This window comes from Pseudophryne corroboree, chromosome 1 (genome assembly GCF_028390025.1).
Source record: "Pseudophryne corroboree isolate aPseCor3 chromosome 1, aPseCor3.hap2, whole genome shotgun sequence".
NCBI classification, from domain to species: Eukaryota; Metazoa; Chordata; class Amphibia; order Anura; family Myobatrachidae; genus Pseudophryne; species Pseudophryne corroboree.
Window position 1 is genome coordinate 879,076,370 of NC_086444.1, and position 27,835 is coordinate 879,104,204.

The 27,835-nt window shown below is 45.5% G+C and overlaps 1 long non-coding RNA gene across 1 annotated transcript in view; it reads right to left on the reverse strand.

Annotated features, from left to right (window-relative positions):
* Positions 1 to 27,835, reverse strand: part of LOC134915129 (uncharacterized) — a 67,799-nt gene that overhangs the window by 26,771 nt on the left and 13,193 nt on the right. The window contains exon 2 of the long non-coding RNA XR_010177387.1: positions 26,965 to 27,042. This is a non-coding gene — a long non-coding RNA (uncharacterized LOC134915129). The remainder of the gene's footprint in view (positions 1 to 26,964; positions 27,043 to 27,835) is intronic.

The following is a 27,835-nucleotide window of genomic DNA, read 5'->3' on the forward strand; positions in this document are numbered from 1 at the left end:
TAAGGGACAAGGCGTTTCTCATAATATTTAAGATGCTAAAATGTATTTTTATTGTCGCAAAACCAGGTTCAAATGGATCATATCGTGTTTGATTAAGATTAGATTGTTTATTTGTTTAAGTAGGTTTAAAAGTACATTTAAAAGTTACTTTGGGAGCTAGCATGGTGATTTTCTTTATGGCAGGAGAGGCCGCATGGTCTGTCCACCATTTTGTGTGACCCTCATGGAGGTGGAAGGGGGAGGAGCAGCGGCCATTTTGGGAAGGTCAATTTTTTTTATTTTTTTTTGAACGGCTGATTTTCAGTTGACTCAGGAAATAATCAGCCATCCATTGTCAAAAAGAAATCATAATTTAATGAGTTTTTTAATGCATTTATTTAATCTATATCATAGTCAATCATAAGTAATAGTGATTGGTACTTATATGTAAAATCTATATGCGTGTGCTTACATCAATGTATGTTATTAGATTAAATTTAGAATTGCATTTTCATCTGTGTACTTTCACATATCTCACCTTCCTGTTTGCCATTTGAATTGATAAACGTGCTAAGAGAGATTTGTCGCTATTTAAATAGTTAAAGTGTAAAAGTAATACATTAAGGGGTAAATTGTAAGACACACGCACAGCTTTACCTGAGATACAAGGAAAGACCTGTGTGGTGCTTGGTAGATGATTACAGTTAAAGATCATCTACATTGATAAACGTGCTAATTGTATTTTTGTGGCCAGCGTACACGTGTCTCTAACAAAAGACTGAGACTCGCGAACGCAACACAAAGGCCGACGCACGCAGCGTATATTACGCAACGGAGCGTACGGGTACGCCCACGTAACTCAAATCACAAGTGTTAATTTTTTTCAACGCGATAAATAGCGCAACGCAGTAAATAACGCAAGGCGATAAATCGCGCAAATCTATTCTAACATTCGAAATTTAAATTAACAGATCCTTCTCCTAATTGGTAACACATCTGGTCTAAAGAGAAATTTCTGCGCAGAAATAGAAACAAAAGTGTATATGTGGTGAGTGAGTGTTTGTTTTTACAATTTTTGAGGTTGAACCACAAGAAAAGTCGAGTTCTCGTGAGGTACATGCGTGTAAGTGACGTACATGGTGGCTAGGGAGGCATCCCTGGTTAAAACATACAATTTGAGCATTAGAGTGTAGCAGACCAGGAGGTCATACTGTAACAGACCAGGAGGTCATAGCAGACCAGCAGGTTTAGGTACAGCAGACAAGGAAGTCCGCTATACAGTCCACAGGCACAACACCAAGAAAGGGTTGGTGCAACACCCATATAGGCCATACAAGCTCTGGCTGAAGGAATTTGCAGCCGTAATTTTCGATTCCACTGGTCGCTCCGTACATAAGATTAGTTGCTTATGTGCTGAACGATTGGACCGCACGTAATTGTGTACATTAGTAAACCTGACCGGTACTATTTGTGTACGAAGGTCATAAACGCTATTTGTACATTCTAACGTGATTTGTGTAATTTTTTTTATTTTAAGGGAGGTTCGCTGCTCACTCAGGAACTATCCAACAACCAATAGTTACTGGAAAGAGTAAGTGTTCTTCGGATCACCCTCACAGGTTCCAGTAAATAGAGGTTCAGGTCGCAGGGGCCCTGGGTCGAGTACGCCAGCACCATATCGGTGTGATCAGGTCGTATTGGTCGGCGTGGGCGAGTGAGTGGGGTACTCGGTAAACCGCCACCGTCAGCCTATTTTGAACATTTTGGTTTGCGTAAGGGTTGGCTGAATAAAGCAACACCTTCGAACTATGGGGGCCACTTGTTCAGGTAGGGGGCGATCAACCTCGATTCGGGTTGATTCAGTGAACCGACCAGTCGGGTCGGCAAGGTATGTAATGTGTGAGAAATACGGAAGTCACACAGAAGCTTTATGTGATGAATGGGAGAGAATGACAGTACATGACGGGGAGAAATTCCCAAGAGTAGGTAGCTTCAGCACAGAAGTGTTAACGAATTTAAGGAGAAGGATATGTCTCATTAAATCAGCAAAGAGACGAATCAAGCATTATGATTGTTTGCAGTTATGGCAACAGGAAAGTGAAATGCAAAGAAATGTAACTTACATACCTAACTTTCATCTTGAGAGGAGAGACATGGCAATGGAGAGGATTATGGTTGCAGAGAAATGGCACAATGTTGTATGATAAAAATGCACTTAGTAACTGTATTAAGAACGAAAGTAACAAATGTAATAATGTTTATAAAAATAAATGTATAAAAATCACAAATGTTAACCTGTGCAAGTCGCACCCCATGTTAAACTTCCCTCAGGATTACCAACAAGAAAGTGAGCCCAGAACGATGTCGGCATCTCTTCCAGCAGCCAGCCTACAAGACATCCAGGTGGACGCGACCAAATTGGTAAAGGCAATAATCAAACCCCTTAACGGAGGGTCAGGTGAGGTCGTGTCCACAGGTACGTACAATGTTTTATATCACGCACAAACAAATGTACCCCATATTGTACGACCAAAACAAGGTGATGTAATTGAGTTTAGTCCTGTCAGGGTGATCACAGTCCCCAATGGGAAGACTGACGATCAGGGAATCATTCCCGTCAAGGACAGTGCAATGCGCCATCCCTGGTCCCGGACAGAATTGAGATCAATCATGTCTGATTTCCCAGATCCTAGGAAAGATCTAAGTGTATGATCAAAGATTCACAGAAGGTATATCAACGCCCTAGACAACGACATAATCATGATATCCAAGGAAGCAGGGAAGCACAGGGAAAGCGGTTGATGGTGATGAGCATCCGAGCGTTTGAGGAGGCATCAAATCAACCAAAACCTCAGGTCACTGACACTTGGAAGAAGCCCCGGGTTTGTTATCTTTGTAAAGGAGAAGGGCATTATGCCAGCAGCTGTAATAACCCACATAAAGTCAGACCCCCTAGACCCAGAAATGAGCAAAATTAAAACACACACAATTATAAACAGGGACCATATAGGAAGAATTTTGGGCCACACCCATGATATGTGGTCAGGAAAGGTGATCATTAGAACTGATGGTAAGCCTGAGGTAACGGTTAATAAATTGGGAGGTCATTCCCTGAAGACACAGGAATGACCGGGTGAAACGTTGTAAATGTATCTGTGAAATGTTTTCTTTTTCTCACTCCCCACCTCTGACAATTATTGGTAGGATTCAAACATTGCATATATACTTGGTCTTTGCAGAAGTCTACCAAACCCCAGCATGACCTATCCGCACCAATGTATTCTGGCCAGATACAGACAATGGAATATGGAAGTGCTGGGGGGAGGGACTGCGCAAGGAAACCATGGGACATGTAGATATGACAGCCTGATGATCTGACAATGTTTTAGAAAATGTTTATGTTTGAAAAATGTTTCTTTTTTTTTCTGTTTATTGATGTGTTATGTTATATATGCATATAAATTGTTCTCTCTCTCTTTGTTTTTTTTTTTGTTTCCTCTCTCTTCTCACTCATGCTTTCATGTTTTAAAGATGGTATGTCACCCATCAGTTAGACAAATGGTAATGCAAGATTTTTGCTCCTTACAGAAAGATCGCTGGTTTGGAGGGAATATTGCATCACCAGAATGTTCGTTTGGAAGACTGAGAGACAGCACCTTTGAGAAGACAGCAGAACAAGAAGAACAACAAGACGAGAGAACTAATTATCGTAACAAGTTTCTCTCCCCCTCAAACTGATTTTCTGTACCCCATTACAAATTTCTTCTTTTCTCCTCCTGTAAGATGGACTTGCCCCGAGAGACTGTGATATGGATTTTCCTGTTGACAATGACGTTGACCCGAGCAGTCTGTTTCGGTGAGAGTACCGGTGAGGTCGAGAAAGGATCCAGAAAGGTTCCAATGACTAAGACGGAGGTGTAAATTTCCAATAGCAACACAAGCACCGAGCAAAGGCGAGTACCGGAAACGATCTAACAGCCATGTTATTTGTAAACATTGTTAGCTGAAAAGAAAACTGTATCTGTAGGCTCTGTAACAATGTAGTTGAGGATGGGTGCATTAAGAAATGCCAATCCAGTTTTAATATCCACATGGACCGGCATCCATTGAGTGACTATCACTCCTTAGTGGGTAGTGTGTTACATAAGACAGATTGTTGGGTATGCTCTCAAGTACCTCAAGGTCATAGCAAATCAGGGCTAGTACCATTTCCTTTAACGGTAGGGGAGGTACTTGAGCTAAAGGGTGGGAGACCGGTGGACAGGAGGTTTAATATCTCTAGTACTCCTAGTTTGAAGCTCCACCAATATCATGTGGATAGGTCCCTATTATGTTTTAACATCTCCAATCCCCGAAAGCCGGGAAATTGGGAAGTGTCATGGAGTAACCAAACCATGACCTTTTCATATAGAGCAGATAGAATGCCGACAGATACAGAGCTTGTACGCCACATAGCCAGTAGAGGAAAATCTTTCCGGTATAGGTATACCTTAGGAAATAGGATTACGAGAGTTGGAGAGGTATCACCAGGATACTGTGCACATATCGTACAACCTGATACGTGTACTAAGCAGATGGAAGAATTAGGGTTAGGAGATTTCACATGGAAGGTGTGTAATATGGTTATGTCCTACTCCGTCCCATATGTTCTCCCCGATGATGCATATTTCATATGCGGGAGAAAGGCGTATGAGCGGCTTGCCCCAAACTCTGAAGGATTGTGTTATATTGGAAAAGTACTACCTGAGGTAATGAGTCTAAGGAGTGGGGAAATTGTAATTCCAATGGATTTGATTTATGACCCAACGGTAGAAACAATGATGTGATGAAAATGCGATTATACGGTCCGTTTCTTTCACCTGTTTTTCCGGTTTCTCCTAGGTAAAAAGACCCACTTTTGACGAGGAGTTTGATGATCCTGTATACAGACAACGGATGGATTAAAGAAGAAGTTTTGACAACCTGATACACAGATTTTTGATGAACTATGCCATGGATCCCCAGTTTCCCTAGAAAATTTTAAAATTACGCTAGCCCAACACTTTTGTAAATCTATGGACATTGACAGCTTTTGCTCGCACCTTATGGGCAAAAGCACAAAGAAGACTGCATTCAACAGACACCAAACAAGACCTCAATCGACGAATGTTCATTTACCTGACATAGAATACCACCGCATTTACCGTAATTATGTCTTTTCTTCATTTCTACAACCCTCAGGTAATGACACACATAGTCGATAGGGAATACAGGCACAGATATCAGCAATCACATATCACCCCCATTCATGTATCATCAACTAAAATGTGCTCCCCCATTTTGTTACAACCAAAGCCGAAAAGAGCTCGGTAAAGTTTGACAGCCCATCCACAGACCCGTACCACGGGATAAGAAGGAATTCAAATGTATACTTCGCAATACCTCGAAGCTTGATGTACCACACGTACGGCACGATGATACATGACCCCCCAAACAGGGACTCATACACACATGCTTCTGCTATCTCACTAGGTCATACCCTCTTCACACCTTCTCCTCTCTCCTCCCTTACCCAACCATGGAAATGTATTAACCCCTGACATATATTTTTCTCTTTTTGAAATGTTTTAGAAGGTGGCAGTTATTATTGACTGCCAAAGGGTGGACTGTCAAAGTCAGAAAAATATCTCTATACACACTGCCATATTTGCACCTCATACAGGTCCGTGCTGCGCATGCGTACGCTCTCCCGTACGTGCGCATACTCACAGTCGCGGGCACCCGCAGGCGCACGGTATGCGTATTTACGGTAGAGTTTCTGTGTGCCCAGCGTGCGACTCAATCGTTACATAATTCAACCATATAATGTATTTTATAAGTTAATATCCCCCTGAGTCCAACAGGTATCAGTGGGTCTCAAATGGCTCTTTGACCTTAGAGATCCCCCAAACAATAGTTTGCATGTTGTGAGGGCTTCACATGGTGTTATGCATAGGTAAGCACAGGAATAGTAATTGAAGATTAATTGTATTCCAAATCAGTATCTTTCCCGCAGACGGAGTACAATAGCCTTTAATTACACTGAGCTTTGAGACTCAATGAGGAGGGCCAACACCTGTGTTTACCAATGGGTTAGGATTTGTCTCCAGAAGAATGATTGCTGAGATGTCATTGTCTCAACTGAGAGTAGACCGTGAGATAGTATTCGCCAAACAATAGCTTCCCACAAGACAGGAATGTGTTGGTCATCACCCATTGTTTTGCATAACCAAGGCCACTGATGCAGCTGGCTCACATGCTGTGAGGGACACACACACACATCTTGTTGTTGACACACCCCCAGAGCTGGAATGAGGGTATGATATACCCACTGGAGATCACAGGGCTCACTCACTCACTCACACAGCTACCTGGCACCCAGCAGCATGGAGGCTACATCCCCAGGACTGACCTACAAACTAAAGGCTAAGTATTGAATTCACATGGCTAGATAAGGAAATCTAGATAGATTGCTTTAAGGTCAATGGTGCTGGATTAAATAGGATATTGTAACTTGGTTGTGTGATTGTTGGGTGTTTGTGTTGACACTCTGTGAAGTCTGTGATGAATTGGAACAGTAGACAATCTGTAGCATAGTATTTGTGGTATTTGTTTGCCTATGGTGATTTAAAATAGATTGTGCTGGTTAGTTATAATATATCTTGTTAATCATAAATACCACCATGCAGTTACGTTTGAACATGTGCTGGTAGCAATGGCAGGCTGAGATGTGTGGTTACATTGTGATCTGGTCTTGTGATGAATATGCTCTGGTTATTGAGATACTGAAGTTGTTTGGAATGTGAAAGTGAATAAGATGGTTCTAGGAAGTTGGATTGAAATTGTGAAAGGTGATTTAGATGGTTTGGAATTGTAAAATCAGAACATATGCATTGTTCTGAGGCTTGGACATTTTGGAATAAAATGGAGTCTTGTGTCTTCTGCTATGTGATTGTGGTGTAGTAGAGAGTGCCATGTGTTTGGACCTGCAAATCTAAAATGGCTGCTGCCGGGTATTTTCCCCTCCCCCTTTCAACCATGTGTTGCAGTCTTCATGGGAGTTTTCTCAAAATGGAGTCTAGCTTCTGTCCCATGCGGTATTGTAGGGTTGTGTTGTATATAGGGACAGCCAGTATGGGTAAGGTCAAGTATTTTCTCCACAAAGATTCTCAGCATTGAATAACTGCGCAGCGATTGTTCCTCACATGTGTAAGCTTCTCTGAAATCATATTGATCTTCTTGTTATTATGAGCCATTTCTCTCTCTCTCTCTTCCCCTCTTTCTCTCTTATTTTCCCTTAAATAGTATTGTATTGTATTTCCTGTGTAGTTATCTGGTTAGGTAGTCTATGTTATATTGTAGTGTATGATTTGTATTTGTATTAATTCTTTTGCAAGTATATCATTCATAATATATATATTAGGCGTTGGACCCTGAGCACGGTATCTGTGTATTTCTTATAGTGTTAAGTATTCTCAGAGCGTCGGTGACGCTAGAACAGCTTTAAAGGTAATAAGGTTATACTGTGTTGCATTGACACTCTACCACTACACAGAGGTTTACAGTATAAGTACATTCCTTAAGGTATAGTTAAGGGAGTACCCTTGCGGTACTTTTTGCGCCAATTGCGTACTGTGTTCTTTAACCTTTAACGTGTTTTTAATAAGATAAATATTTAGCTTTGTTACCTGTATGCACCCACCAAGCTGGGTGCTCCTGCTTCTAAGCAGTCTATTGTGCGCTGGATTTGTAGCACTGTTCAGCTGGCGCATTCTGCGGTAGGCTTACCGCAGCCTAAATCTGTAAAAGCCCATTCCACACGGAAGGTGGGCTCATCTTGGGCGGCTGCCCGAGGGGTCTCGGCTTTACAACTTTGCCGAGCAGCTACTTGGTCGGGGGCAAACACGTTTGCAAAATTCTACAAATTTGATACCCTGGCAGAGGAGGACCTGGAATTCTCTCATTCGGTGCTGCAGAGTCATCCGCACTCTCCCGCCCGTTTGGGAGCTTTGGTATAATCCCCATGGTCCTTACGGAGTCCCCAGCATCCACTAGGACGTCAGAGAAAATAAGAATTTACTCACCGGTAATTTTATTTCTCGTAGTCCGTAGTGGATGCTGGGCGCCCATCCCAAGTGCGGATTGTCTGCAATACCTGTACATAGTTATTGTTACAAATATCGGGTTTTGTTGTGAGCCATCTCTTCAGAGGCTCCATTTGTTATCATACTGTTAACCGGGGTTCCTATCACGTGTTACATGGTGTGGCTGGTATGAGTCTTACCCGGGATTCAAAAATCCTTCCTTATTGTGTCAGCTCTTCCGGGCACTGTTCCTAACTGAGGCTTGGAGGAGGGTCATAGGGGGAGGAGCCAGTGCACACCAGATAGTCCTAAATCTTTCTATAGAGTGCCCAGTCTCCTGCGGAGCCCGTCTATTCCCCATGGTCCTTACGGAGTCCCCAGCATCCACTACGGACTACGAGAAGTAGAATTACCGGTGAGTAAATTCTTATTTTTTGCTAGTGGAAAAGGATCCCTCTGCAAAAACCCGGATCAAGTGATCCGGGAATCCTACCCGGGTAGCTTACCGGGTTGAACACGAGTTCAACCCGGTAAGCTGTGTAGTGTAAACAGAAGCCGTGTCGATGCGACACGGCTCTCGTTCACAGTGTAGGGAAGGGCGGAGCTGGGAGATCATGTGATCTCCCAGCGCCGCCCCTGCCGCGTCACCAGCAGTGTCATCAACCCGGCAATATGCTGGGTTGGTGAGTGTAGTGGGAAAGGGGGCTGAGCACAGGCTGCAGCCGGGTAGCTCCCGTGTCAGGCTCCCGGCTGCGGCCCGTGCTTCTAGGTGGAAAAGGGGTATTACTAACATGATATTTTTCAAATATTATTGCTACAGTTTAGTGAATGTGTGTTTTAGCCCTGGAAACACAACATCGATTTAAATTGATGTGAAATCCATAACATCTATGAAAATTGGCTTTTAGTAAATTTACCCCTTGGAGTGCCTTCAGTAACTTATTGTTATTAAGTACTCAGCTTGATCTCAAGCACACTTGCCTATGCTCTCAGATTATCTGGAAGACTCGTATCTTTTGTGGAGTCCAGAAGGGTGAGCAGTTTGTGGCATTGGGGAGTAGGTCCAGCGTGACACCGTTTGCCTTGCTCCAAGTGGCCACCTGCATCAGGTCCCCCAGGCACTCTTCCATAGGGAAGTAATAAAACAGTAGACAAATATAACCTCATGTAGAGACATAAATAAAACAACAACTAATATTTCAATAGGTGACAGATTGCTGCAATAGAAGAGATAGACATTGGGTCATGTGTATTCTATTTTTATTTTATTTTTTGTAGCGCTGATAAGAGCTTTTATATTGTTTCCTTAAGTTGTCCATTACTTTTTAAAGTAACAACGTTATACAGGGTAGCACAGACCAACACTTTTGAAAAAACATTTATGAATTTGTATACAACAGGAAATTGGTAACAAAGTGGCTTGCAGAATAATACAGTTCTTGAATACAAACTGGCTAATACCTGGTTTTAGCAGCACATGCAAAATCATATGGAAGAGGACAATTAGCGGAAAATTTTGGACACATGAAATCATTACACCGTACGGCCTACAAGTTGCAGCCTTGCCACCCCAAGAGCCAAGCAACAGGATCCAACTTAACCACTCACTGTGGAGCATGTGCTGGACAGGCACAAACATAGGGCCTAATACAGACACAATCGTTGGGCTATCCTGCGTTGAGAAAGTCGCTGGCCAAGGGGAGTGTAAATTCACCCGTGCAAGTGTGCGATCGCATGTGTATAAATATCCCTCAGTCAGCGGACAGCTGCAAACCCATTCGCACCACACTCACCATTGAATGTTTTTACCACTGTGTGCAGTCTGTGCGCAGCCCAGGACTTACTCCTACAGTGAGATGAGAACAGGCTGATCGGGTCACACACCCACCATGAAAACGCTTGGGCACGCCTGCGTTTTTCCAGACACTCCCAGAAAAGGTCAGTTACCACCCACCAATCAGCTTGTGAATGGCTGTGCGATTGAAAATGTTCCACCAGATTGTTGCTGTTCAGCGATGCCTGTTTGGCGACACACGTGCCCATTGTGGGGCATAAGCATGCGCAGTCTATCAATAATCGCCTGTTGTGTGAAAATGCACAGCAGCGATCAGGTCTGAATCGGGCCCAGAGGTTCTACAAGGCTTAGCTGTCCAGTTAACCTTAGCACAGATCAAGGCAGGTCAGTCAGTGCAAATCAGGCAATATTAATCAGATTTGTGAAGACAGCAGCAGATAACACATTGCTTTTCAGGTAACACCATAGAATGGTAAAGTTCTTTATGGGACCAAAGTTGGGAACTCTGTTTTGTTGTTTGCTACTTAGGGTTCTAGTATTTGCTGCTGTTTTCTAGCCTTCCTAATTAACACCTACTTTATTCAGGATCTTCAAGATATTGATCAGGATGGCCAGTAAATGTGATGCCTACATCTGATCACATATGCAGCCAAATGCGGTCATCGATGGCGAGTCACAGAGGTGTTGGTGAGCTGTGTATGAGCACCTATAACTTCTAGGGCAGAGGTTCTCAAACGCGGTCCTCAAGGCACCCCAACGGTCTAGGTTTAAGTTTATACATGCCTGGCCACAGGTGATTTAATTAGTACCTCAGTCAATATGAGTAACCATCTGTGCTGAGCCATGAATATACTTAAAACCTGAACCATTGGGGTGCCTTGAGGACCATGGGGATCATTCAGATCTGATTGCTGCTGTGCGTTCTCATAGCGGGTGATCAGATCCGAACTGTGCATGCGTATGCACCGGCGCGTTGCACGGCTGCAACTGGTATCTGTGCCCTGCGACGGGATTGTGCGAAGGATCTATTTGTACAGGAGTTTGACAGGAAGAGGCCGTTTGTGGGTGGCAACTGACCATTTACAGGGAGTGTCCGGAAAGACGCAGACGGGATCAAGTGTTTTCAGGGAGGATGTCTGACGTCAAATGCGGTCCCGATCGGCCTGATGTAATCGCATTGGAAGAGTAAGTCCTGGGCTGCCCAGAGTCTGCACAAAGTCAGTTTGTGCAGCTCTGCTACACATGCGATCGTACACCTGCACAGCGAAAACCTACTCCCCCTGAAGGTGGCAACTTTCTGATCGCAGGACTGCAAAAATTGCTGCCTAGTGATCAGATCTGAATGACCCCCCCACGTTTGAGCACCTCTGCTCTAGGGTATATGAGCTGAAAGTTTTCTCCATCTCTTATTTTCACTTGTTCAGGTATGGCTAATTCGAAGCATGGTTTAGCCTTGTACATGACTGCCCCTTTAAAAAAAATGTCCAAGTTCAGCCAGCATCTGGTTCTTGTCTTGTATTTATAGGCTAAACCTAGCTGCTTTTATCTGTGTGTGAAACTGGTCATCACTTTTGTGTGAACACCTGTTTCATCTGTACTTAGGCTGGCCATCGGATCCATACACCCAGGTCCAGGAAGACTGCTTCCGACATCCAAGACCCATCAGGTTTCAAAACGGTGGTGATATTTCCCTGTTTTGTAGAATAGTTCAGAGTACAGCTCCCGCTCTGCTGCCCAAACACCGCAGCATGTCAATCATGCTGCCACTGATAGGGGGCCCTGAGCGGCATTGAAAGTCCCATTCTAAAATGGGCAGTCACAAATGGGCAGGGATAAAATGGCAGTCACATTTCCTGATTCCAAGGAATTAGATGACTTATTTAAAATGGCCTGGAAGAATCCAGATAAAAAGTTTCAGGTGTCCAAACGGTTTTTGCATACATTCCCCTGATGGCAGAAAATTTGGGGAAGAATCTCCTGCAGTAGACGTCTCAGTCTCTCGCCTTTCTAAAAAAGGCGGTACTCCCTGCTCTGGGCTCCTTTACAGTAAAGGACCCGGCGGATAGGAAAATTGAGACCACTCTAAAATCTATTTACATTGCTGCAGGTGTTGCTCAAAGGCCGGTCATTGCAGGTTGCTGGATGACACATGCAATTCATTCCTGGGCTAATCAAATTAAGGAAGGTCTCTCGGGTGATATGACTTTAGTTCATACTGTTACTCTCCTGACACAGCAAGAGTCCTCTGTGACTCCCTTAAAGAGATTGGCAATATTAATACTAGAACCACGGCTATAGCTGTGTCTGCGCACAGAGCCATATGGTTACGTCAGTGGATTGCTGATGCTGACTCCAAACATAATGTGGAATCTCTTCCCTTCACAGGTGAATGGCTCTTTGGAGGTGAATTGGACGCATGGATTTCCAAAGCTACTGCTGGAAAATCCACGTTTCTCCCTTCGGGGGCTCCACCTGCTAGACGTACCTATCCAAGACCGTCTACTCAGTTTTTTCGGTCCTCCAGATTTTGATCTAGGGCCAGAGGGGCCTCCAACGCAGCTAGAGGCTCCAGAGGAAAACCTAAGAAATCAGCCATTGCTAGATCTCGGGACCAGAACACCAGTTCTGCTCCCGCAAAGACTTCAGCATGACGGTGCCCATCCACCCCGAGGAGATCTCGTGGTGGGAGCTCGGTTATGTCACTTCAGCCACATCTGGGACGGTTCCTGCCAAGATGCTTGGTTAAGGGACCTTATCTCTCAGGGTTACTAGCTGGAGTTCGACGATACTCCTCCCCAACAGTTTTTCAAATCAGGCTTACCAGCTTTGGAAAGTATGCGTGGTACGCTACTACTGGCCATAAAAAAGTTGGTCCAGTTACAGGTCATTGTTTCAGTACCCCTACTACAACAAGGACAGGGTTACTACTCCAGACTCTGTCATACCAAAACCAGATGGGTCTGTGAGACTCATTCTGAATCCGAAATCCTTGAATCCTTACCTGAAGGTTTTAAAATTCAAGATGGAATCTTTGAGAGCGGTGATCGCAGGCCTGGAACAACAGGAATTCCTAGTGTCCCTGGATATCACCACGGGTGGATCCTCAATCTGTAGAAGTCCCACCTGGAACCATCTCAGAGACTCCTGTTTCTGGGAATGCTACTGGATACTGTAACACAGAGAGTTTTCCTCCCAGTGGAAAAAGCGAGAACACTCCAGGAAATGGTTCACATGGTACTCAGACCTTCGAGTCTCCATTCATCTTTGCATAAAATTATTGGGAAAGATGGTGGCCTCCTACGAGTCGATACAGTATGGAAGGTTTCATGCCAGTCCCTTCCAATTGGACATCCTGAACAAGTGGTCCGGTTCCCATCTTCAGATGCACCGGGTGATTCAGCTGTCACCCCAGGCCAGGGTTTCACTCCTGTGGTGGCTACAGTCTTCCAACCTCCTGGAAGGCTGAAGCTTCGGGATTCAGGATTGGATCCTCCTCACAATGGATGCGAGTCTAAGAGGATGGAGAGCTGTCACCAAAGGGGCGCAGTTCCAGGGCAGGTGGTCTGCCCAAGAGGCCCTAATTCCAATCAACATTCTGGAACTTTGGACTATCCACAATGCTCTGTTTCAGGCATCTCATCTACTACGAGATCGGTCTATCCGGGTGCAGTCGGACAACGCCACAGCGGTGGTGTACATCAGTCGACAAGGAGGGACAAAAAGCAAAGCCTGCAAGCGAGAAGTATCAAGAATACTCCTCTGGGCAAAAAGACATGCAAGAGCGCTGTCCGCAATCTTCATTCCGGGAGTGGACACTGGGAGGTGGCCTTCCTAAGTCACAGGTGTTCCAACTGATCATCGACAGATGGGGTTGCCCACAGATCGATTTGATGGCCTCTCGTCTCAACAAGAAGCTTCGCTGCTATTGCTTACGAACCAGGGACCCTCAGGCGAGCGCAGTGGATGCGCTGACTTCGCCTTGGCCTTACCAGCTGGTCTATCTGTTTCCTCTGATCCCAAGGGTGCTCAAGCGGATCAGACAAAGAGTGGAAGCAATCTTGATTGCCCCGTAATGGGACACGGCTCTCCTGGACTTGTCCGTAGAGGACCCTTGGCCTCTACCACTAAGAAGGGATCTTCTTCAACAAGGACCATTCATCTACCAGGACTTACAGTATGGCAGCTTCGTTTGACGGAATGGAAGTTGAGCGGAACATGCTAGCTCACAAAGGGCTTTCTAAAAAGGTCATTGCTACTATGGTGCTAGCCAGAAAACCTGTGACATCAAAACACTATCGTCATATCTGGCGGAGATATGTCTCGTGGTGCGAGGAACGCAAATATCCCTCTGCAGATTTCCACTTGGGAAGGTGCCTCCGTTTTATGCAGGCTGGAGTGGATAAAGGCTTGCGTCTGGGATCCATTAAGGTCCAGATTTCAGCTCTTTCCATCTTCTTTCAGAAGAAGTTGGCTCTCTTGCCGGAAGTTCAGACATTCTTGCAAGGGGTGCTTCACATACAACCTCCTTTCGTGCCGCCTACGGCACCTTGGGATCTGGATGTAGTGTTACGCTTTCTACAGTCCTCCTGGTTTGAATCTCTGACGACGGTAGAAGATAAGCACCTCACGTGGAAAACGGTGATGTTACTGGCCTTGACTTCTGCTAGGCGTGTCTCAGAATTGGGGGCCTTGTCGTGCAAAACTCCGTACTTGGTCTTTTACGAGAACTGAGTGGAGCTCAGGACTAGACGGCAGTTCACTTGAATCAACCTATTGTGATTCCGTCCGGATCTGACACTTCTGCTCTTCCGGAAGCTTTGGATGCAGTGCGAGCCTTGAAAATCTATGTCAATAGGATGGCTCTGATCAGAAAGACGGATTCCTTGTTCGTGCTGTATGATGCGCAGAAAAAGGATTGCCCTGCTTCAATGGACTAGGCTTACTATCCAACAAACCTATGCGCCGGCAGCCTTACCGGTTCCACAGTCTCTGAAGGCCCACTCTACTAGATCGGTGGGTTTTTCCTGGGCAGCTGCCTGTGGTGTCTCGGCCCTGCAACTATGCAGAGCTGCTACCTGGTCGGGGACGAACACCTTTGTGAAGTTCTACAAGTTTGGTACCCTGGCTAAAGAGGATACCCAATTAGGGCATGCGTGCTGCAGTTGTCTCCACACATTCCTGCCCGTTCTGGAAGCTTTGGGACATCCCCATCGTACTAATTCTGTCCCCAATATACCTTATGGATGCTAGAGAAAATAGGATTTTGAATACCTACCGGTAAATCCTTTTCTCGTAGTCCATAAGGGATATTGGGCGCCCACCTCTGTGTGGTGAGTTTCTGCAGGTTCTCTGTTACGTGTTCCTGTTCAGCTATTGCTGACTTTGCCGGCTAAGTTATGTATTGGTGTGCTGGTGATCAAATCTCACCACACCTGTTGTTGTTATGTTCCATCTCTCAGGTATGTCATTCTCCTTCGGGCACTGTTTTACCTATATCTGAGCTGTAGGAGGAGGCATAGAGGGGAGGAGCCAGCACACCCAGTGGAAGAAATTTAAAGTGCACTGGCTCCTTTGGACCCATTTATACCCCATCGTACTAATTCTGTCCCCAATATCCCTTATGGACTACGATAAAAGGATTTACCGGTAGGTATTCAAAATCTTATTTACTAGACTCGGAACGAATTAACCCATGGATGGGCCCCTAAGATTTCAGGTATTTCGGGCTACCTCTGGCGCTTCAGTCTTTCACCTCACTACAGCTGAAGTTTGGGAAGCAGGGCTTATGCCATCATGTACATTTCTCTATCGTCCTAAGTGGATGCTGGGGTTCCTGAAAGGACCATGGGGAATAGCGGCTCCGCAGGAGACAGGGCACAAAAGTAAAGCTTTTACAGGTCAGGTGGTGTGTACTGGCTCCTCCCCCTATGACCCTCCTCCAGACTCCAGTTAGATTTTTGTGCCCGGCCGAGAAGGGTGCAATTCTAGGTGGCTCTCATAAAGAGCTGCTTAGAGAGTTTAGCTTAGGTTTTTTATTTTACAGTGTTTCCTGCTGGCAACAGGATCACTGCAACGAGGGACAGAGGGGAGAAGAAGTGAACTCACCTGCGTGCAGGATGGATTGGCTTCTTGGCTACTGGACATGAAGCTCCAGAGGGACGATCACAGGTACAGCCTGGATGGTCACCGGAGCCACGCCGCCGGCCCCCTCACAGATGCTGAAGCAAGAAAAAGTCCAGAATCGGCGGCGGAAGACTCCTGCAGTCTTCTTAAGGTAGCGCACAGCACTGCAGCTGTGCGCCATTTTCCTCTCAGCACACTTCACACGGCAGTCACTGAGGGTGCAGGGCGCTGGGGGGGGGGCGCCCTGGGAGGCAAATGAAAACCTTTAAAAAGGCTAAAAATACCTCACATATAGCCCCAGAGGCTATATGGAGATATTTACCCCTGCCTAAATGTACTAAATAGCGGGAGACGAGCCCGCCGGAAAAGGGGCGGGGCCTATCTCCTCAGCACACGGCGCCATTTTCTGTCACAGCTCCGCTGGTCAGGAAGGCTCCCAGGTCTCTCCCCTGCACTGCACTACAGAAACAGGGTATAACAGAGAGGGGGGGCAAAATAAATGGCTATATATATTAATATAAAAGCAGCTATAAGGGAGCACTTAATCATAAGGCTATCCCTGTCATATATAGCGCTTTTTGGTGTGTGCTGGCAGACTCTCCCTCTGTCTCCCCAAAGGGCTAGTGGGTCCTGTCTTCGTATAGAGCATTCCCTGTGTGTCTGCTGTGTGTCGGTACGTGTGTGTCGACAGGTATGAGGACGTTATTGGTGTGGAGGCGGAGCAATTGCCAAATATGAGGATGTCACCTCCTAGGGGGTCGACACCAGAATGGATGCCTTATTTGTGGAATTACGGGATAGCGTCAACTCGCTTAAGCAGTCGTTTGCCGACATGAGGCGGCCGGACACTCAATTAGTGCCTGTCCAGGCGCCTCAAACACCGTCAGGGGCTGTAAAACGCCCCTTGCCTCAGTCGGTCGACACAGACCCAGACACAGGCACTGATTCCGGTGGTGAAGGTGACGAATCAACCGTATTTTCCAGTAGGGCCACACGTTATATGATTTTGGCAATAAAGGAGATGTTACATTTAGCTGATACTACAGGTACCACTAAACAGGGTATTATGTGGGGTGTGAAAAAACTACCAGTAGTTTTTACCGAATCAGAAGAATTAAATGACGTGTGTGATGAAGCGTGGGGTGCCCCGATAAAAAACTGCTAATTTCAAAGAAGTTATTGGCTTTATACCCTTTCCCGCCAGAGGTTAGGGAGCGCTGGGAAACACCTCCTAGGGTGGACAAAGCGCTAACACGCTTATCAAAACAAGTGGCGTTACCCTCTCCTGAGACGGCCGCACTTAAAGATCCATCAGATAGGAGGATGGAAAATATCCAAAAAGGTATATACACACATGCAGGTGTTATACTACGACCAACTATTGCGACTGCCTGGATGTGCAGTGCTGGGGTAGTTTGGTCAGAGTCCCTGATCGAAAATATTGATACCCTGGACAGGGACAATATTTTACTGTCGTTAGAACAAATAAAGGATGCATTTCTTTATATGCGTGATGCACAGAGATATATCTGCACACTGGCATCACGGGTAAGTGCTATGTCCATTTCGGCCAGAAGAGCTTTATGGACACGACAGTGGACAGGCGATGCGTAGAGGAGTTATTTGGGGTCGGTCTATCGGATTTGGTGGCCACGGCTACGGCCGGGAAATCCACCTTTCTACCTCAAGTCACTCCCCAACAGAAAAAGGCACCGACTTTTCAACCGCAGCCCTTTCGTTCCTTTAAAAATAAGAGAGCAAAGGGCTATTCATATCTGCCACGAGGCAGAGGACGAGGGAAGAGACAGCAACAGGCAGCTCCTTCCCAGGAACAGAAGCCCTCCCCGGCTTCTACAAAAGCCTCAGCATGACGCTGGGGCTTCGCAAGCGGACTCGGGGGCGGTAGGCGGTCGTCTCAAGAATTACAGCGCGCAGTGGGCTCACTCGCAGGTAAATCCCTGGATCCTGCAGATAATATCTCAGGGGTACAGGTTGAAATTAGAGACAGAGCCACCTCGCCGTTTCCTGAAGTCTGCTTTACCAACGTCCCCCTCAGGAAGGGAGACGGTTTTGGAAGCCATTCACAAGCTGTATTCTCAGCAGGTGATAGTCAAGGTACCTCTTCTACAACAAGGGAAGGGGTATTATTCCACTCTTTTTGTGGTACCGAAGCCGGATGGCTCGGTAAGGCCTATTCTAAATCTGAAGTCCTTGAACCTGTACATAAAGAAGTTCAAGTTCAAGATGGAGTCACTCAGAGCAGTGATAGCGAACCTGGAAGAAGGGGACTTTATGGTATCCTTGGACATCAAGGATGCGTATCTCCACGTTCCAATTACCCCTCACACAGGGGTACCTCAGGTTCGTTGTACAAAACTGTCACTATCAGTTTCAGACGCTGCCGTTTGGTTTGTCCACGGCACCTCGGGTCTTTACAAAGGTAATGGCCGAGATAATATTTCTTCTTCGAAGAAAAGGCGTATTAATTATCCCATACTTGGACGATCTCCTAATAAGGGCAAGGTCCAGAGAACAGCTAGAGATGGGTTTAGCACTATCTCAAGAGGTGCTAAAGCAGCACGGATGGATTCTGAATATTCCAAAATCCCAATTAATGCCGACAACTCGTCTGCTGTTCCTGGGGATGATTCTGGACACAGTTCAGAAAAAGGTTTTTCTTCCCGAAGAAAAAGCCAAGGAGTTATCTGACCTGGTCAGGAACCTCCTAAAACCAGGAAAGGTGTCTGTACATCAATGCACAAGAGTCCTGGGAAAAAATGGTAGCTTCTTACGAAGCAATCCCTTTCGGCAGATTCCATGCAAAGGGATCTGTTGGACAAATGGTCAGGGTCGCATCTTCAGATGCACCTGCGGATAACCCTGTCGCCGAGGACAAGGGTATCCCTTCTGTGGTGGTTGCAGGAGGCTCATCTATTGGAGGGCCGCAGATTCGGCATGCAGGATTAGATCCTGGTGACCACGGATGCCAGCCTGAGAGGCTGGGGAGCAGTCACACAGGGAAGAAATTTCCAGGGAGTGTGGTCGAGCCTGAAAAAGTCTCTTCACATAAGCATTCTGGAACTAAGAGCAATCTACAATGCTCTAAGCCAGGCGGAACCTCTGCTTCAAGGAAGACCGGTGTTGATCCAGTCGGACAACATCACGGCAGTCGCCCATGTAAACAGACAGGGCGGCACAAGAAGCAGGAGGGCAATGGCAGAAGCTGCCAGGATCCTTCGCTGGGCGGAGAATCACGTGATAGCACTGTCAGCAGTATTCATCCCGGGCGTGGACAACTGGGAAGCAGACTTCCTCAGCAGACACGACTTTCACCCGGGAGAGTGGGGACTTCATCCAGAAGTTTTCCACATGCTATTAAACCGTTGGGTAAAACCAATGGTGGACATGATGGCGTCTCGCCTCAACAAAACACTGGACAGGTATTGCGCCAGGTCAAGAGATCCGCAGGCAATAGCTGTGGACGCGCTGGTAACACCTTGGGTGTACCAGTCGGTATATGTGTTTCCTCCTCTGCCTCTCATACCAAAGGTATTGAGAATTATACGGCAAAGAGGAGTAAGACTAGTGGCTCCGGATTGGCCAAGAAGGACTTGGTACCCGGAACTTCAAGAGATGGTCACGGACGATCCGTGGCCTCTACTTCTGAGAAGGGACCTGCTTCAGCAGGGTCCTTGTCTTTTTTAAGACTTACCGCGGCTGCGTTTGACGGCATGGCGTTTGAATGCCAGATCCTAAAAGGAAAAGGCATTCCAGAAGAAGTCATTCCTACCTTGATAAAGGCAAGGAAGGAAGTCACAGCGAAGCATTATCGCCGTATTTGGCGAAAATATGTTGCGTGGTGCGAGCAGCGGAGTGCTCCGATGGAGGAATTTCAACTGGGTCGTTGTTCCTACATTTCCTGCAATCAGGATTGTCTATGGGTCTCAAATTGGGATCTATTAAGGTTCAAATTTCGGCCCTATCAATATTCTTCCAAAAAGAATTGGCCTCAGTCCCTGAGGTCCAGATTTTATCAAAGGAGTACTGCATATACAGCCTCCTGTGGTGCCTAAGGTGGCACCGTGGGATCTAAATGTAGTTTTAGATTTCCTCAAATCCAATTGGTTTGAACCACTAAAGAATGTGGATTTGAAATATCTCACATGGAAAGTGACTATGTTACTGGCCCTGGCTTCGGCCGGGAGAGTATCTGAACTGGCGGCTTTGTTTTATAAAAGCCCTTATTTAATTTTCCATTCGACATAGGGCAGAGCTGCGGACGCGTCCGCATTTTCTCCCTAAGGTGGTATCAGCGTTTCACCTGAACCAGCCTATTGTAGTGCCTGCGGCTACAGACGACTTGAAGGACTCCAAGTTGTTGGACGTTGTCAGAGCCTTAAAAATATACATTTAAAGGACGGCTGGAGTCAGAAAATCTGACTCGCTGTTTATACTGTATGCACCCAACAAGTTGGGTGCACCTGCTTCTAAGCAGTCGATTGCTCGTTGGATTTGTAACAAAATTCAACTTGCACATTCTGTGGCAGGCCTGCCACAGCCTAAATCTGTTAAGGCCCATTCCGCAAGGAAGGTGGGCTCATCTTGGGCGGCTGCCCGAGGGGTCTCGGCATTACAACTCTGCCGAGCAGCTACGTGGTCAGGGGAGAACACGTTTGTAAATTTTTACAAAATTGATACCCTGGCAAAGGAGGACCTGGAGTTCTCTCATTCGGTGCTGCAGAGGCATCCGCACTCTCCCGCCCGTTTGGGAGCTTTGGTATAATCCCCATGGTCCTTTCAGGAACCCCAGCATCCACTTAGGACGATAGAGAAAATAAGAATTTACTTACCGATAATTCTATTTCTCGGAGTCCGTAGTGGATGCTGGGCGCCCATCCCAAGTGCGGATTATCTGCAATACTTGTACATAGTTATTGTTAACTAATTCGGGTTATTGTTTAGGAAGCCATCTTTCAGAGGCTCCTCTGTTATCATACTGTTAACTGGGTTTAGATCATAAGTTGTACGGTGTGATTGGTGTGGCTGGTATGAGTCTTACCCGGGATTCAAAATCCTCCCTTATTGTGTACGCTCGTCCGGGCACAGTACCTAACTGGAGTCTGGAGGAGGGTCATAGGGGGAGGAGCCAGTACACACCACCTGACCTGTAAAAGCTTTACTTTTGTGCCCTGTCTCCTGCGGAGCCGCTATTCCCCATGGTCCTTTCAGGAACCCCAGCATCCACTACGGACTCCGAGAAATAGAATTATCGGTAAGTAAATTCTTATTTTTCAGTATTCACTAGTGCGAATGCAAAGTGCATTTAAACATTGGAGCCCTAGGTTGCAAGTAAGAGTGCCTCAACAACAGAAAAACTGGTGTGCCCCTAGTCCCTGCAGGGCCTCTAAGCTTTAGTCTAGTCATCCTTATGGATAATATAGCCCTGACTAGATGAAGAAGAAAAATAAACAAAGAATTCATTCTAGTAGTGTTTAACAGAAAAATGAAAGTTGCATTTGTGAATAAGCCCAATATAGAGGCACTTAGACCCTAATTCATGTTTGTACACAATGGCTGATGTTCAGGCAATTGAGCGATTATCAGCAGACTGTGCATATGCTGTGATTGCAGTGCGCATATGTCAGGGTGATGTATTCATGTGACCGGCGGTCACATAACCTCGCCCTACATCCCGAAGCCTCACAATCCTGATGGTCGGCATGCTGACCAACAGGGACTATTCCCACTCGTGCGTGTCCACGACACCCATACAGTGGGAATAGAACCCATGGCGTGGTGAGCACAGTGAGCACGCAAGGGGCTCGCTGCACTCGCTCTCCCCCCGCCAGGATTCTGCTGCCGGGATCCCAGCGTCTGTATGCTGACCACCAGTCAAGCATACCACACCCATGTCAGGTGCCTCTGCGATATTTTTGGCAATAAGAATGTCATGGAGAAGTGATTAGCGGTAAGTGAACATTTGGAGGAGTGTACAGGGAGTTGTTGGAAAAATGCAGGAGTGTCGTGGTCATTTTCAGGGCATATATCTGCCGTCAACTGCACATGCAAATACATAGAGCCTGTTTTGCTACTGTCATATGCAGTCTGCGTACCCATAGGGCTACACTTAGATCTGATGTTCCTTGATTTTGAGTATAGGCTGTGAATATGTACACAGTTGTGAATGAGGTTACGATAGCTCCACTGGGCATCGCTTTCCATTTCTGGAAGGCAGCATCACTTGCTAACATTAGTGCTTTCTAGCCTAGAAAATCACAATTACATTCACATACAAACATGAATTAGGCCCTTACTTATCAAATAGGACTTGACATGAGCAGAATACCACTACTAAACCATTGGTCGGGTCAGAGGTTCATGTGTGCTAGGCTCCTCTAATCAGGGCTCAGCACATTTTTCTGTGACCCCTGGGTGTTTGTCACCATAGAGGAGCCTGTTATCACAAGTATTTGTTGTATTAGTTGTTAGAATATCTTCAATAATTCCAAAAAAAGTGTCAAAATCATCCAGACAATTTCTACTATGCGTGTGGTGAAGTAACCTTCAAATCCCAAAGGTGACATTTCACACCACTTGTAAAAAAGTGTTATGAACTGTACTTTGGGTGTAAAGTTGGCGATCTGGCTAAGAACTGGACACTGCATACTAGTGATGTGCACCGGACATTTTTCGGGTTTTGTGTTTTGGATTTGGTTCCGCGGCCGTGTTTTGGATTCGGACGCGTTTTGGCAAAACCTCCCTGAAAATTTTTTGTTGGATTCGGGTGTGTTTTGGATTTGGGTGTTTTTTTACAAAAAACCCTCAAAAACAGCTTAAATCATAGAATTTGGGAGTCATTTTTATCCCATAGTATTATTAACCTCAATAACCATAATTTCCATTAATTTCCAGTCTATTCTGAACACCTCACAATATTCCTAAAATTTGCACCGAGGTCATTGGATGACTAAGCTAAGCGACCCAAGTGGCCGACACAAACACCTGGCCCATCTAGGAGTGGCACTGCAGTGTCAGACAGGATGGCAGATTTAAAAAATAGTCCCCAAACAGCACATGATGCAAAGAAAAAAAAAAGAGGTGCAATGAGGTAGCTGTGTGACTAAGCTAAGCGACCCAAGTGGCCGACACAAACACATGGCCCTACTGGGAGTGGCACTGCAGTTTTCTAGTGAGAGGATGAGTGCTTCCATCCTCATGTGAATCTGAACCACTAGCCATGAACATAGGCCAGGGCCTCAGCCGTTCCTTGCCATTCCGTGTCGTAAATGGCATATTGGCAAGTTTACGCTTCTCATCAGACGCTTTTAATTTTGATTTTTGGGTCATTTTACTGAACTTTTGTTTTTTGGATTTTACATGCTCTCTACTATGACATTGGACATCAGCCTTGGCATACGACGTTGATGGCATTTCATCGTCTCGGCCATGACTAGTGGCAGCAGCTTCAGCACGAGGTGGAAGTGGATCTTGATCTTTCCCTATTTTACCCTCCACATTTTTGTTCTCCATTTTTTAATGTGTGGAATTATATGCCAGTAATATATCAATAGCAATGGCCTACTGTACCGTACTGCTATATATTATATACTGGTGGTCAGCAAAATTATGCACTGTCCTCATACTATATATACTGCGCACAACTAAAATGCACCACAGGTATGGATGGAAAGTATACTTGACGACACAGAGGTAGGTAGAGCAGTGGACTACTGTACCATACTGATATAATACTGGTGGTCACTGGTCAGCAAAATTCTGCACTACTATATACTACAATGCAGCACAGATATGGAACGTTTTTCAGGCAGAGAACGTATAATACTGGTGGTCACTGGTCAGCAAAACTCTGCACTGTCCTCCTACTATATAATACTGGTGGTCCCCAGTCCCCACAATAAAGCACACTGAGCACAGATATTTGCAACACACTGAGCACAGATATGGAGCGTTTTTCAGGCAGAGAACGTAGATATTTTCAGAACACTGAGCACAGATATTTGCAGCACACTGAGCACAACTGAGAGAACGCTGCGCACATCCTCTCCCTATCATCTCCAATGCATGAGTGAAAATGGCGGCGACGCACGGCTCCTTATATAGAATACAAATCTCGCGAGAATCCGACAGCGGGATGATGACGTTCGGGTGCGCTCGGGTTAACCGAGCAAGGCGTGAGGATCCGAGTCTGCCTCGGAACCGTGTAAAATGGGTGAAGTTCGGGGGGGGGAGGTTCGGATCCCGAAGAACCGAACCCGCTCATCTCTACTGCATACATGCTGTGTACCGTGTTGGGCTTCTCACTGGCTGGGAAAATGGTTCACATTATATGCCATATGCAGTTCCTATAATTGGAGGGAACCAAAGGACCTTTCAACTGATTGGTAGTTCTGCTTAAATAACATTACAGGAATTACATCTAAAACAAAATATACAGTTAACTATCCTAACTTGCCATCTGCAATGAGGCCTGTACAATAAACCAGCACACCAGACATGAATTAGGTTGTACAGCAACCAGGCAGCAGCAGGCAGAGGATTTAGCCAAATTTACTAATGTGTGCATGCAGGAAACAGATTTGATAGCAGCTATAACATACTGGGACAGCGTGTAGACTGCACAGGTAACTATCCAATGGCAGAGTTAGCCACAGGCAATTATCCAGAATACGTACTGGCCACAGACAGGCAATTTGAAATGCACTATATTTTTTTAGGGCAAGTAGTGATAAGGTTTAAAACAATCCAAAATCAGGGCTGGCGGCAGACAAGATACATAGGCCCTCATTCCGAGTTGATCGCTAGCTGCCATTGTTCGCAGCGCAGTGATCAGGCTAAAAATCGGCACTTCTGCGCATGCATATGGGGCGCAGTGCGCACGCGCGATGTACTTTCACAAAAGACGATGCGGTTTCACACATGGTCGAGCGACGCTTTTCAGTCGCACTGCTGATCGCTGAGTGATTGACAGGAATGGGGTGTTTCTGGGAGGTAACTGACCGTTTTCAGGGAGTGTGCTGAAAAACGCAGGCGTGCCAGGGGCAACGGGGGAGTGGCTGGCCGAACGCAGGGCGTGTTTGTGACGTCAAAACAGGAACTAAACAGACTGAAATGATCGCAAGGTAGGAGTAAGTCTGCAGCTACTCAGAAACTGCTTGAAAAAATGTTGCCGCCGTTCTGCGATCCTTTCGTTCGCACTTCTGCTAAGCTAAGATACACTCCCAGAGGGCGGCGGCTTAGCGTTTGCACTGCTGCTAAAAGCAGCTAGCGAGCGATCAACTCGGAATGAGGGCCATAGTGAAAAATAGGCCATGGTCAGGACAGGAGAGAGTAATAAAATCAAATAAAAATGAAAACAGAGTCAGTATCAAAAAACAGGAGACAGCAACATAATTTCACAACTAGCAATGCCGGAACGATCACAGTTCGAACAAGCTAGCAGCTATTTAAACTAGGGATGTGCACCGGCCCCCGTTATGGGTTTGGGATCTGGATTTGGATCTCCTTCATGTTTTGGAGACGTTTTTAATTTTTCCAAAACTGCCCGTCCAGGTTTTGGCTTTGGTTCTGTATTTGTTTTACAAAAATCATAAAAACAGCTAAAATCACAGAATGTTGTCCTATTTGTGTTCCTACAGTATTATTAACTTCAAAAAAGCAGCCCTTTATGTACAACACAGCACCTCTGAGGACAAACCACCTACAGTTGGTGTACTACCTACAGCATAGGTCTGCATACTTGGTCCTCATTACCCCACACAGTGCATGTTTTGCAGGTCTCCTTACAGAATCACAAGTGAAATAATTAACTCCACCTGCGGACCTTTTAAAATGTGTCTGAGTAATTAATACACATGTGCACCTGCTGGGTTACCTGCGAAACATGCACTGTGTGGGGTAATAAGGACTGAGTTTGCAGACCTATGACCTACAGTGTCACAATACGTGTATGACACACTGTGGTCTGACTGGCAGTCTCACAGAAAAATATAATATAGTACACTGAGGTATACCACAAATTTTTTTATACATTTTAAATAAAATATTTAGGTTTTTTTTTTTAAATGGGGCAGAGCACACCTAGATTGACAGAGCATCCCTGGAGCACAATGCAGCCCCTGTATTGATGGACACAGCATGGACATAGAACCCCTGGAGAACAAAGCAGCCCCAGCCCCTTGATGGACAACACAGCACCCCTTTATGGACCTTTATAGAATCCAACACTCGAGAGAATCCAACATCGAGAGGATGACATTTTGCCTTGTTTTGGGATCCGATTTTGGCAGGAAATCCTGGCCGGACTCGGATCTCCGCCCGGATAAGGAAGTTTTGGGTCAATCCAGTTCTCAGAAAACCGGCCCCGCTCATCTCTAATTTAAACTTACAACAGGCAATCAGCTAATAATATGGTCCAGCACACTCCCAACTAATGACCATTACACCGGTGGAGATAGACACAGCCCGGGGGAAGAAATTTACACTATGGGGTTCTCCATGACAACCATCCAGAAAGGCAACGATGGCGGCATGTAAAATGCTGGTGTTTATTGATAATAGCCGGTCATGAGTGCAGTGTCAAGAAATGCTATTTCTGTCACTTCTGTTGCACGTATTTCTCTGAAGTTGAACAATACTGCATTGCAGCATAGGGATTAGTAAATGTGTTGCAAGTGGTATTTATTATACTTGATTTTTGTTTAGATTGAAACTCTAGTGTTTCACTATTTAGAGAAACCCATAAACATATAATACTTTTAATTCCACTGTATTGTAATCATATTGGTGAGAAATGTATGGTGTATTTGTTTATTTTCTCATGTGTACTTACTGGGTATATAAATGTGGTATTAGAACAATGACAAACCTAATTATCTGTTAATTCCCATAAAAAAACATACTAAAGATCAAACATAAATATCTTGTATTTGTGTGGCCCATCCTCACCTGCAGTTTCTAAATTCATGGCGTTTGTCCAATCCGTGTTACCGAGAAAGCAGATAACAGGAAACAGAGCTTGAACACCTGCAAAATTTGGAAAACACTCTCTCTCGTATCTGGCAAAGACTGAGTCTACACAAATAGCAATAACATTTATGGGAGCAGTTTCAGTTTCTTAGAGATAAGCTATTATTATGCATCCAAAAGAAAAAAGAAAAGTAATTTTGCTATCATATGATATATGTTAAGTTTAATAGTGTTTTTTTCTTTTACACATGCAATATTTTGCAGTACAGTGTACTTACAACATGCAAGGCACACACACAGGAACACAACGCAGTGGCATCACATGCCAGTGTTGGCAAAGTTTGAATTTAAGTGAAACGATTTGGCTAAAACTGAGCAGATGTGGTTTGTTCTTTGCCGACATAGGCTCGGTGTACTGAAATATCAGTTACTGTGCCCATATTTCTCATACAGGTCTGACCTGTGGCATGTTGCAGATACAAATCAGGGGTTTAAACGGAAGATGAGCAACTTTTTTTTTTTTTTAGACACAGTAACCAACATAACCAATATTGAAATTGCTATTTGCTCCAAGAAGGGAACAAATCTGTGGTGACACAATGGTAGTATGGTCGTGGTAAGGTAAAGTGCAAACAGATGTCACAGTAAATTTGGGCTCCAAACCAGTGAAGTACAGCATCTATAATGGGGGATCAGTATGATATCCCGACAGCAGGGATACCCGCAGCGAGCTCAGCATGTTCCCTCACAAGCTAGCTGCGCTCACCACGCTTTGGGCACGGTGGTGACCTTTGGTTGCCACAGGTTTATATACCCCCTCGGGTGGTGCCGTGGACCCCCACCAAGTGGG